The sequence below is a fragment of the Nicotiana sylvestris genome, chromosome 12 (assembly GCF_000393655.2).
Source record: "Nicotiana sylvestris chromosome 12, ASM39365v2, whole genome shotgun sequence".
NCBI classification, from domain to species: domain Eukaryota; kingdom Viridiplantae; phylum Streptophyta; class Magnoliopsida; order Solanales; family Solanaceae; genus Nicotiana; species Nicotiana sylvestris.
In genome coordinates this window covers 17,275,126-17,288,337 of record NC_091068.1, presented here as the reverse complement: position 1 = coordinate 17,288,337, position 13,212 = coordinate 17,275,126, and the positions used below count along the sequence as shown (strand labels likewise).

Genomic DNA, 13,212 nt, shown 5'->3' with positions numbered 1-13,212 from the left:
GTATGGGAGTTTGTTTGGGGATACATTTATCCCGGACCCCAGTATCGCAGTTTTGTCAATTCAGTGGTCTAGGCAAAATACATACAATGCTCACCATGACTCTATGTTATACAGTCATACTAAATCAAACAAGTGTTATACTTGAACTGAATGTATACTAAATCAAAACATGCTGTCCATGTCATACTGTCATTACTATTGAGCCATGCTATCTAACAGTTCATCTTAAACAAAATGTATGCTAGTTCCTACAGAATATTTGCAGTTCACAGTAAGAATACAGGCCCAAACAACATTCGAACTATCTTTTTACACCAATGCTATAACATAAACTGGCGTTCATTCCTTTATTTCTGCTTCAACTTCAAACTTTCAACAATACAAGGTTCAAAGGTTGTGTACCTGGGAATATTTGCAATTGAAGAAAAAGGGCAATCAGTAGAGTAACAATGAACAAATGCAGCAGCAGTAACAGCACCAACAGCAACAGGGCAGAATAGCAGCAGACAAAGCAATACAGCAAGAACCCAGCTCGAGTGCAGAGATGCAACTATAGCCAATAGAAAGCAATAGCCAAATAACAGCAACACCCAGTGGAGTAGAATCAGAACTCCAGATAGTAGTAAACCAATGAAAGCACTCAACTAATAGACACAACTGAGATTTCAAAGGATCAGAATTGGCTTGAACAAATTGAAACAACTGAAAACCCAATAACAATAGGAGGAAGAAGGTTTCTGATTGTTGGTTGTATAGCTTCTATCCCTTAACCTCTCTCTATCTCTGTTTGTGTTTTTCCTATTCAGCTCTTAAGGTTCAATGTCTATCCTTTTGTGTGTGTGTGTATGTATTTCTATCTCTCAATCCTGTCTCTAATTCTGTCTGTATCTCCAGAACTTCAACTCTCCTCTATCTATGCTCTCTCTGACCTCTAGATGGTATCCTTTTCCTCTCCTCCCTTTTTTGTCTGTCTGTCTCTGTCCATTCTCTTATCCCAATCCCCTCTTTTATATCAGCCTCCCATCATCAATCAGAACATCCTCCCATGTGCTCCCTTATTTTCAGATTCCACTTACTATTTAAATAAGAACACCAGCCCATGATATTCCCTGGCAGACTTACTTTTAGGCAAGGTTTAATATTTTTGAACTAAAGTAAGGTAATGGGCAGCAGAATGTAGTCTGACAGCACATGCTGTCAAACTATTTAATTCAAAAACATTTAGGCAGGGCACAGGATGTGCACAAAATGCACATGTTGTGCATAAGTGCACATGCTCTCCAATTTCAGAACTGTGACTAAACAGAACATTGCTCTTTTACACTTCTGATTCAAATTACTAATTATAAGCACTAAACTCAGTTCCTAAGTGATTCAAGCCATGCTTATCAAAAGTACATTGATTTGTTATCGTTCGGACAACTGAAACTAATTGACGACATATGTCGACTCGACTATACTAGTTATAACACATACAATCGTAACCAAAAATCAGACATTTAACAGTATCGACACATGATTTGAATTACACTGACTAAGCAAAGTGGTACCCGAGGAATCAATTAGTCAGTCCAAATTTGAAAATCAGCTAGTTGCCCAACACTTACATACACATTATCAAAACAAATGGAAAGACTCAATCAAACAGCAGAGGTTCAAGCAAAGTGGTCAAGGCACAGTTGCTAAAAGTCAAGGACACAAACAAAACATGAACAGACCTTTACCACAATCAGATGAACCAACACAAATAAGAAAAGAAAGAACTCACCTTAAACCTTGAAAAATCAAATCCTCAAACCGGACTCGGACAGACCTTTCTTAAGGCTGAACGAACTTTAATCGAAGTGTTTCTCAAATGAGAAACACTTTGATTAAAGTCCATTAGACCTTAACCTCTTCGGTTCGAACGGATATGGACCAGTGACGAAGAACCAACAAATTCCAAAACTCAGATCTGGGATTCATGCTTCCCTGATCAGATTCGGACCAAACCAAGTATGGTTTGGTCACGAGGGGGTCTGGGGAGTGTCTGGTATGAAACTGGGGTTAAACTGAATAGATCGAGTTTTGACTCGAATCTTCAAATGAAGATTCGAGAAGGTGGGGAGGGATTCGAACTACATGGTTGATAGATTTGGGTTCAGGATGGCAAGGGCGTTCTAGGGTGTTAAGGGGAGGGTCACCGGCGTTCATGCCGCCGGCTTCCATGGTGAAGGATACAGGGGCGGCTCTAGGGTTTGATGGGGGATGAGGTTGAAGATGGAGGTCGGGGTATTGGATAGGGGGTAGGGTATGTTAAGGGATTATATATGGAATGAGTAGGCGGATCTCGACCGTTAGATCAATTTAGATCTACGGTCTGGATCTGATGGCTTAAGTGGAACGATGTCGTTTCGAGGGTAAGGGGTTTGGGTTGGTCCGGGTGGAAACGGGTCGGGTTCCTCAGTGGGTTGTGGGGAAATGATCTTGGCCGTTGATCAATCTGAGATCAACGGCCCAGACCACACTGGATTAAAACGGTGTCGTTTAGACACCCTGGGCATCCACTGGTGTTGGACCGGGCAGGCCTGGGTTTGGGCTGAGTTTGTTTGGGCCAATTTTGTTAAAATTGGCCCAAGTCCGGAAGGGAAGGGGTCTTTTCTTTATTTTTTTATATTATATTTTATTTTATTTATTTCCTTTTTCTTATTTATTTTAAAAACAAAACTAAGCCAAAAAATCAAATTAAAATTAAATACACACTCAATACAATTATTTGCACACACACTAAAATATTTCAAAACAGGTAAAGTCAAACCAAATAAAATCAACGGACGAAAATGCCTATTCATGATTTTCTATTTAACGACCGGATTACGGTTTGAATTATGCAGGACACATATATTTTTTGAATTTCATTTTAATAAAGTAAATAAATAAAAATGGGCCAAAGTCACAAATAAATCAACAAGGTGCCGCACAGAAATCCGAAATTGTACAGCAGGGCCAATTATATTTTTTATTTCTTTTTGGAGTGATTGTCGTGCGAAAACAAAAATCACGTGCTCACAACTGCCCCTCTTTGTTCGGAAACCCGAAGGGTTTTCGTGCAAAGATAAAGTGAGCGTGTATGAGCGATTTTTGCCTATAGAACACTCCGTATGAAGCATTTTTTGAAAGATCTGACCGAATCTTGCTTCAAAGATTTCCTACATATCCTGGGCTAAACAGGAATCAGGTCAATGTAGTTCGGGAGGTTTTGGTAGCTGGGACTACCATGGGATTGCAATGCTTGCTGCTACTGCTGCTGCTGTTGCCACTGCTACGTTACTGACCGCCTTATTACAACCAAATGGAAATTTGAAACTGAGCTAACTACTTATGTGTATGTCAACTGCTAGTTACAAGATTCCTATCTATGATTCTTTTACGACTTGATCTTGGGTCTTAGCTGATTCTGCTTGCAGACTCCGATCTGAATCTTGATGCTTGCGAGTTGTGGTGACCCGTTTAATCTCTGGGATACTGAGTGAGGCGCGACTGGCAGGGTTAAGGACCTTAATTAAATGCTGGAGTCAATCCGCCTTCCATTTAATCCGAATCTTGGGACACCTCTTTTTCTTCTTTGATTTTGATTTGAGACTCATCTCGTGGGTCATTTCGATCCGTGTGGCTTGAGGTTAGACCTGCGGGAAAAAACAAACAAACGAACGAAATTTCTGCCCCAGTTTCACTAGGAAAATTTCGTTAATTATTCACCAGGAAGTTCATAAAATTGATGAGAGAGGATATGCATGCTCAGTTCAAGGCTGGAGCCCTGACACCAGCTAGCTGGGGAGAGGTTCGGTTTGGGGTTTAAAACCCTAACACCGAACAAAGGAAGAATTCAGTTTAAGGTTTAAAACCCTAATGCTGATTGCATGGGAAAGCTCAGTTTAGAGTTTAAAACTCTAATGCTGGCTGAAAGGAAAAAGTTCAGTTTAGGGTTTAAAACCCTAATGCTGATTGCATGAAAAAGCTCAGTTTAGAGTTTAAAACTCTAATGCTGGCTGAAAGGAAAATTCAGTTTAGGGTTTAAAACCCTAATGCTGATTGAAAAGGAAAATTCAGTTTAGGGTTTAAAACCCTAATGCTGATTGCATGAAAAAGCTCAGTTTAGAGTTTAAAACTCTAATGCTGGCTGAAAGGGAAATTCAGTTTAGGGTTTAAAACCCTAATGCTGACTAAAAAGGAAAATTCAATTTAGGGTTTAAAACCCTAATGCTGATTGCATGAAAAAGCTCAGTTTAGAGTTTAAAACTCTAATGCTGGCTGAAAGGGAAATTCAGTTTAAGGTTTAAAACCCTAATGCTGACTAAAAAGGAAAATTCAGTTTAGGGTTTAAAACCCTAATGCTGATTGCATGAAAAAGCTCAGTTTAGAGTTTAAAACTCTAATGCTGGCTGAAAGGGAAATTCAGTTTAGGGTTTAAAACCCTAATGCTGACTAAAAAGGAAAATTCAGTTTAGGGTTTAAAACCCTAATGCTGATTGCATGAAAAAGCTCAGTTTAGAGTTTAAAACTCTAATGCTGGCTGAAAGGGAAATTCAGTTTAGGGTTTAAAACCTTAATGCTGACTAAAAAGGAAAATTCAGTTTAGGGTTTAAAACCCTAATGCTGACTAAAAAGGAAAATTCAGTTTAGGGTTTAAAACCCTAATGCTGATTGGCTGGGGATAAAGCTCGAGAATACTACACGATCTATTTTTGAGTTTTCTTGTTTTAATAGAAGATAAAAGGGGGTTTTGCGGGAACTTACCTTTTGAGTGAATTCCTTATTGCCAAAATGTTTCTTGTATCCGCGTACCTTCTTCTTTGGGCGATACCTGCTTCTTGCACGGTTGTCTTGGATTAAAACCTGTTTCAACTTCTCAGACAAAGAACAGCTGTTAGTTCGGAAATGACGGTCGGTTCGGTGACCTTGATCGTTCCCAATTGCTTCGTTGCGTCTTTACTTCTGTTGCAAAGTCCCGCCATTGATTCGATTCGAATGGCGAAACCTTTAGACTACACAGGCTTGTATTTCCGGATTCTGTGATGACTTGCTTCGTAAGGCCCCCCTTTTTTTTCTTTTTTTTGTCCCGTTTTGCTTGGAGGTTCTCAACGGGGATTTTATTGGAGGTATTTTGTGGGGATTTGTACAAAAGGGAAGCTCTGTGGGGAATATTTACAAAGTGGATTCTTTGTGTGGATTTTTGTACAATGGGCATGCTGGGGATTTATTTCAAAGTGGGATTTCTAGGATTTGTTGGGGTAAGCTTGTTGGGGAATGTTTACAAAAGGACTCGCTGGGATGTGCTGGGGAGATTCCATTTTTTTTATATATATTGGGGAGATTCTGTGGGAGATTGTACAAGACTCTGTTGGGATTTGTACAGGGGGAGACTCTGTGGGGATTTGTCCGAAGGTGGACTTGCTGGGGAAGATTTCAAGATTTCTCTCTTTTTCCTTTACTCCGGAACACCATCAAACGTCATGATTCATCATGCTTGGGTAATCATATCAACGAGATGAGGTGCTTTCCTTCATGAGACGGGATTCCGTGCAAACAAACCTACCACCTGTCCTTTCCGGTGTGTCCTGAACTCGGGGTTAAAATGCGAAAGGGATTCGAAAAGAAACAAAGAAAAGAGAAAACAAATCAGAAAAGGAGTAACCTTTTCGGGATGAGAAAGACTTATCTGAGGAAGATAATGCTGGCTTTCAATGACATGACATGTTTTTTGGACTGGACGTCTGACCTTCTAAGAGCTTGCGTTTTCCTGAATCAGAACGGATCTGTGATTCCAAACTGGTGGCATTCTGCCGAAACTTTCTTGGGATGGCGTCATTCTTTTCGGCCAACAGCGCCCTTTGCGGGTTTTCGCTGGCTGACCTCTCTCATTTCTCTTCCTGTCATCGCTTGATAGCACTCTTTACAAGTTTTTACTAAACAAGCTCTCTCATTTTGGTTTCTCTTCTCCCGTCGCCTCGTGGTGCCCGAAGGTTTTCACCGCCGAGACTCTCTCATTTTATCTCTCTCAATTCAGAGTGTGATGGTCTTCGTTTGTGACGCTTATTGATTCCCCACCATATTTGGTAATTGATTTGAAGGCTTGTGCTTGGTAAAGAGAGGTAGTGATACTAACTTCTCAACTGCTCGACGTGCCCCGGTTTTCAATTTCAGGGTGAATGGGATTTTATTGTTGGTGTGACTGAACCTCAGGGAGAGGCTGCCTACGTATCCTTTCGGAATCAAGTCAAACGTAGTTCAGGCCTCAATCAATGTTTTGTTTTGTTTTGTTTTTTTTTTTTGTTTTGTAAGCGGCTCAAAAGTTGGTAGAGAGAATTGGGTAGTTTTTCTTTTTGGGGAGTAGTGGGGAATAAACACCTTCGCCATTTTCAACGTGTCAGGACTATTGGAGTATGATTTAGACGTAGTACCTCTTGACCGCATCTGCATTTACTGCTGTGTCGGGGTCATTTCCTTCGAGATCACCTAAATACAATGCTCCTCTTGGCAATATTTTCCTTACGATGTATGGGCCTTTCCAATTTGGGGCAAACTTTCCTTTTGCTTCTTCATGATGCGGCAGAATACGCCTCAGTACCAGCTGACCTACTTCGAAATTCCGGGGTCGGACTTTCTTGTTGTAAGCACGGGCCATCCTTTGTTGGTATAACTGTCCGTGACAAACTGCAGCCATCCGCTTTTCATCAATCAACGTCAATTGCTCTAACCGAGTCTTAACCCACTCGCTGTCCTCGATTTCTGCTTCGACAATGATTCGAAGCGAAGGAATTTCTACTTCTGCCGGTATTACAGCCTCGGTCCCATAAACCAAAAGATAAGGAGTCGCTCCCACCGATGTGCGTACCGTAGTGCGGTACCCCAATAATGCAAAAGGTAACTGCTCATGCCACTGTCGGGAACTTTGTATTGTCTTCCTCAAAATCTTCTTGATGTTTTTATTTGCAGCTTCCACAGCACCATTGGCTTTTGGCCGATAAGGAGTGGAATTCCTGTGTGTTATCTTGAATTGCTCGCACACATCTCCCATCAAGTGACTGTTCAAGTTTGCCGCATTATCTGTAATGATAGTCGCAGGAATACCGAAGCGACAGATAAGATTTGAGTGTACAAAATCCACTACAGCTTTCTTGGTGACCGACTTGAGAGTGACAGCCTCTACCCATTTCGTAAAGTAGTCTATGGCAACTAGTATAAACCTGTGTCCGTTTGAGGCCTTTGGTTCAATCGGTCCAATGACGTCCATGCCCAAGGCGACAAATGGCCATGGTGCGGACATGGGATGCAGTTCCGTGGGAGGTGCATGAATCAAATCACCGTGCACCTGACACTGATGACACTTCCGAACGAAACTAAAGCAATCCTTTTCCATGGTCATCCAGTAATAACCTGCTCGGAGGATTTTCTTCGCTAAGACATACCCGTTCATGTGAGGTCCGCACACACCTGCGTGTACTTCGTGCATGATCTTTCTCGCTTCCTCGATATCGACACATCTTAAGAGATTGAGGTCCGGAGTCCTCTTATATAACAATTCACCGCTTAGAAAGAAACCACTTGCATGTCGCCTAATGGTCCTCTTCTGATCTCCAGTAGCATGCTCTGGGTATTCTTGCGTCTTCAGGAACCTCTTGATGTCATGGTACCAAGGCTGCGTATTTGATCCCGCCTCGATTACACTGCAGTAACCGTGTCTTTCCTTGATTTGGATTTCCAAAGGATCGACGTGGGCGTTGCCCGGGTAGGGTAGCATAGAAGCCAGAGTAGCAAGTGCATCTGCCAGTTCATTGTGACACCTCGGAATATACCTGAACTCTATTGAGGTAAAGCGCTTGCTGAGGTCCTCCACATGTTGTCGGTATGGGATAAGTTTGACATCCCGAGTTTCCCACTCGCCTTGAACTTGCCGGATGATCAGGTCAGAATCTCCCATAATCAGTAAGTCTTTGACATCCTGATCGATTGCCATATGTATGCCCATAATGCAGGCTTCATATTCAGCTGTATTATTTGTGCAGAAGAAACGAAGTCTAGCTGTGGCGGGATAATGCTGACCGGCAGGTGAGATCAAAATTGCCCCGATCCCTATACCCTTGGCGTTTACGGCTCCGTCAAAGAACATCTTCCAAACATGAGCTTCCTCCGAGATCACTTCTACGGTGTTTACCTCTTCATCTGGAAAGTAGGTATCTAATGGCTGGTATTCCTCATCGACCGGGTTTTCGGCCAAATGATCTGCTAACGCCTGGGCTTTCATTGCCGTGCGAGTGACATAAACTATGTCGAATTCCGTAAGCAAGATTTGCCATTTAGCCAGTCTCCCAGTAGGCATTGGTTTCTGAAATATATATTTCAAGGGATCCAACCTGCTTATGAGGAATGTAGTGTGGGCTTGGAGATAATGCCTCAGCTTTTGAGCAACCCATGTGAGAGCGCAGCATGTCTTTTCCAACAGAGTGTATTTGGCCTCGTAGCTGGTGAATTTCTTGCTCAGGTAGTAGATCGCCTGCTCCCTTTTCCCGGTTACGTCGTGTTGCCCGAGGACGCAGCCAAAAGAGTTCTCCAAGACTGTCAGATACAAGAAAAGTGGCCTCCCTGGTTCTGGAGGGACCAAGACTGGGGGATTCGAAAGGTACTCTTTGACTTTATCAAAGGCTTCTTGACACTCCGTTGTCCACTTAATCGCCGCATCTTTTCTTAACAACTTGAATATGGGCTCACACGTGCTTGTCAGCTGGGCAATAAACCGACTGATGTAGTTCAGCCTGCCCAAAAGACTCATCACGTCTTTCTTCGTTCTTGGGGGAGGTAGATCTTTGATAGATTTTATCTTAGTCGGATCTAGCTCGATACCTCTCCTGCTTACGATGAAACCCAAAAGTTTACCTGACGGAACTCCGAAAGCGCATTTGGCTGGATTTAGCTTCAAGTCATACTTCCTTAGCCTCTCGAAGAATTTCCTCAAGTCTTGGATGTGATTATCCTGTGTCCTGGACTTGACTATTACATCGTCCACGTACACCTCTATTTCCTGATGCATCATGTCATGGAAAATGGCGGTCATGGCCCTCATGTAAGTAGCCCCAGCATTCTTTAGACCAAATGGCATGACCCGATAACAGTAGGTGCCCCAAGGCGTGGTGAAAGCGGTTTTCTCGGCGTCCTCTTCATCCATCAGTACCTGATGATACCCAGCATAACAATCTACAAAAGACTGTATCTCGTGTTTGGCACAATTATCAACGAGGATGTGGATGTTGGGCAGCGGGAAATTATCTTTGGGACTTGCTCTGTTCAGATCTCGGTAATCTACACATACCCGAGTTTTCCCGTCCTTTTTCGGTACTGGAACCACATTCGCCAACCATGTTGTATATTGGACTACCCGGATCACTCCTGTTTTCAGTTGCTTGGTGATCTCCTCTTTAATTTTGTCACTGACCTCGGTTTTGAACTTTCGTTGCTTTTGTTGAACCGGAGGACAATCAGGATGAATCGGCAATTTGTGAACCACTAGATCGACACCTAGTCCCGGCATGTCATCATATGACCAAGCAAACACGTCTTTGAATTCGAAAAGAAGTTGAATTATCGCCTCTCTCGTTTTCTTGTCCGTGTGAATGCTTATCTTGGTCTCCCGGATTTCTTCCGGGGTTCCTAAATTTACCGGTTCAGTGTCATTTAGATTCGGCTTAGGTTTATTCTCAAAATATTCCAACTCTCGGTTTATCTCCCTAAAAGCCTCTTCCGCATCATATTCTGGTTCTGGGTTCATTAATTCGCAGTTAAATAGCTCATTGTGATCTGGGCGTGAAGTCCGCAAGCATGTCATATTTAAAGCCGCATTATTAGGACTGAAAAGGAAGATGAAAGGAAAACTAATAAAAATCAGAACAAAGAAAGAATAGGAAAGCAATGATGATTTTTTTTGTATATTTTCTTGGAAAATTGGAAGACAACAACGTTTACAACTAGGAACAACAATTGAAAAGAAGAAAACGTTCAAGTCATGTCCCGGAGATAACTTGTGATACAGGAAAGGTGGCAGGACAGGTCTACCCGGACTTCCGTCTAGTTGGGAATGGCGTGATCTCCCAGTTTTGGAGTTTGGCGTTTGGCCCCATGTACATCATCTCAGCAGTGCTCGTGCCTTCGCCTGGTTGAACCATGTGGACCTCGTAGAGCATTTCCCTCATTGCCCCACATATTTCCTCGATTTCCTCAGCTGTGAAGACCTCATCATCTTCTTCTTCAGCGTACCTTGGCCTGACGAAAGTCGCATGTAAATCCGGCAGTGGTTGAGGCAACTTCCAGCCCTCATTTCTCCTTTTCTTTGCCCATTTTTCGTCTGCTGGAGTAGGTTTGAAACCTAGTCCAAAAGGTTTCTTGATGACTGGTAAAGTAATGGGTTCCGTCATTCCCTGAAGGGTTCGTCCAAGCCCCTTCCCTGGCCTAAATCCGTGTCGGATCATCTCTTTGGCCACCATAACCGAAGCGTTAGACAAGAAAGGCTGGGGGCAAGGTACTCCCTCTTCGTGCTGCTCTGCCAATACCACCTCGAAAGCTTGATAGACCGTATGCTCGCTCCCTTCTCTTGGTTCAAGATACGGGATAGATGGGTCCCGATAAATGGCATGTTCGTCTTCTCCATGGACCACGATCTCTTGGTCTTCATACTCGAACTTCACCATCTGGTGAAGAGTAGAAGGCACGGCTCCTGCCGCATGGATCCAAGGCCTGCCAAGGAGGAAATTGTAAGATGTGTCCATGTCGATCACTTGGAAAGTGACTCGAAATTCGACTGGTCCTATGACCAGCAGCAGGTCTATTTCTCCCATGGTGTCTCTCTTGATACCATCGAAAGCTCTTACGCAGACGTTGTTGGGTCGGATTCTTCCGGTCTCAATTTCCATTCTTTGCAGCGTGGAGAGCGGGCAAATGTCAACACCTGATCCCCCATCCAGCATTACCCGCTTGACATAGTAGTCCTCACATTTGACTGTTAAATGCAATGCCTTGTTGTGTGCTGCTCCTTCCGGGGGTAGATCGTTCTTGCTGAAGGAGATTTGGTTGACGGCGAAGAATCTTTCTGTCATCCGCTCTAATTGCTCCACCGAGGTTTCAACCGGCACATATGCCTCATTCAGGGTCTTCAGTAAGATCTTTTGATGCTCGGCCGACCTTGTCAATAATGATAGCATGGACACCTGCTCAGGGTGCTTGCGCAACTGATCTATCACTTCGTAATCCGGCATCTTCATTTGTTGGAAGAACACTTCCGCCTCTTCAACACTCACAGGCTTCTTTGGAGGAAAGCGCCTTTGTGTGGCGTTGTTCAGTTCTTGGGTATTTGAGTACCCTCTAATGAAAGTACTTTCTGGAAGTTCTCCCACGACCTCTTTCCCTTTGTACATCACCAAAGTCTTTTTATAATTCCACGGCACTGTGGTCGGGTTGGTCATTGGCTTTTGTGGCACGCGTCCGATAACCACTGGCTCATTCAGCCGAGGTGGTTGAATCGTCCCCCGGACCACATAGGCCCCTTTTGGCACGTACATAGGTTTTGTCTTTTTGATCCCGAAGTTCTGCGTCTTCTTGGCTTGACCTCGCGGTATGTAAAGAACTCCACCCTTTGCTGGTACCACTTTCTCCTCCACCTTCTTTTCAGGCTTGCTTTCTGCAGCCTTAACCTCCTCCCCCCTTTCTGATTTCTGGTCTATTTCAGGCCTCCTCCCCGTGTCGACAATGGCAATTATGGCTTTCAAGGCAGGGTCGAACTCTTTGTCTTCACAAATCATGCCGACCAGCGGCCCATTATTGTGAGCGGGCAATGGATTGTTAGTCACATTTGGGATCTCTTCGTCCCTTAGCACTATTTTTCCCTGCTCTATCAAATTTTCGACCACTCTTTTCAATGACCAGCAGTCGTTTGTATCATGTCCTTCGGCCCCTGAATGATAGGCGCATCTGACTCCGGCTTTATAAGAAGGAGATGTCGGGTTTTGCCTCGTTTGGGGAATTGGTTGCAAGAAACCCAACTGGACTAGCTTAGGGAACAATGTAGAGTATTGTTCACCGATGGGCGTGAAAGTCCGCCGTCGAGGTGGCTCCTGGGGGCGGTAGTTATTCTGCGGGGGTTGTGGGTTATAGTGGTTGCGGTAAGGAGGCTGATTTCTGGGAGGTGGAGCTGGGCCTCGGTTGGCTTGTTGTGGTGGATGGTTATAAGGTTGGGCATTCATGACCATATAAGGTTGATGAGCATATGCCGAATTTGAATGGGGGTAATAGTGTTGTGGGGCTCTTCCCGGAAAATGGGGCCTGGGATGATGATACTCCCTTGCTTCAGAGGCTGCCATAGTCGTTTCTTCTTTCTTCTTTCCCCTTGTTGTTCCTCCAGACCCAGTTTGGACGGCCTGGGAGGTTGCCCTTATGGCTGCTTGACTCAAAATCCTTCCCGTTTTCAAGCCGTTCTCCACCATCTCTCCAATCTTGATCGCTTCCGCGAATGGTTTACCCATGGCTGACATCATGTTCTGGAAATAGTCAGACTCTTGATCCTGGAGAAAGGTAGTGACCATTTCCACTTCATCCATGGGAGGCTTCACTCTCGATGCCTGTTCACGCCACTTAATAGCATACTCTCTAAAGCTTTCCGAAGGCTTCTTCTTTAAATTTGACAGAGAGTTTCGGTCTGGCGCAATGTCGATGTTATACTGGAATTGTTTTACAAAATCTCTGGCGAGATCATCCCATATATGCCATCGGGACATTTCCTGATCCATATACCATTCCGAAGCTATCCCTACTAAACTTTCCCCAAAGTATGCCATTAGCAGTTCTTCTTTTCCGCCGGCTCCCCGCAATTGGTTGCAGTATTTCTTAAGATGTGCAATGGGGTCACCGTGCCCATCGTATTTCTCAAACTTGGGGGTCTTGAAACCCGTTGGCAGGTGCACGTGAGGAAACATGCATAGGTCGGCGTAAGAGACGCTCTTCTGCCCGCTCAATCCTTGCATATTCTTCAGACTTTGCTCAAGGCTTCTCATCCTTTTGGCCATCTCGTTTTGTTCTACAACTCTGGGGTTCTGATCCTGCCCTGGTACAAGCTCGCACTGAGGCGGTAGAGGATTAGTACTGGTAGCGAACCTATTTGGTTCCATTGAGAACGACGGTGCTTGGAATGTA

At 43.9% G+C, this 13,212-nt stretch overlaps 1 protein-coding gene across 1 annotated transcript in view; it reads left to right on the top strand.

Annotated features, from left to right (window-relative positions):
• Positions 1 to 13,212, top strand: part of LOC138882732 (uncharacterized) — a 29,555-nt gene that overhangs the window by 2,150 nt on the left and 14,193 nt on the right. The window lies entirely within an intron of this gene.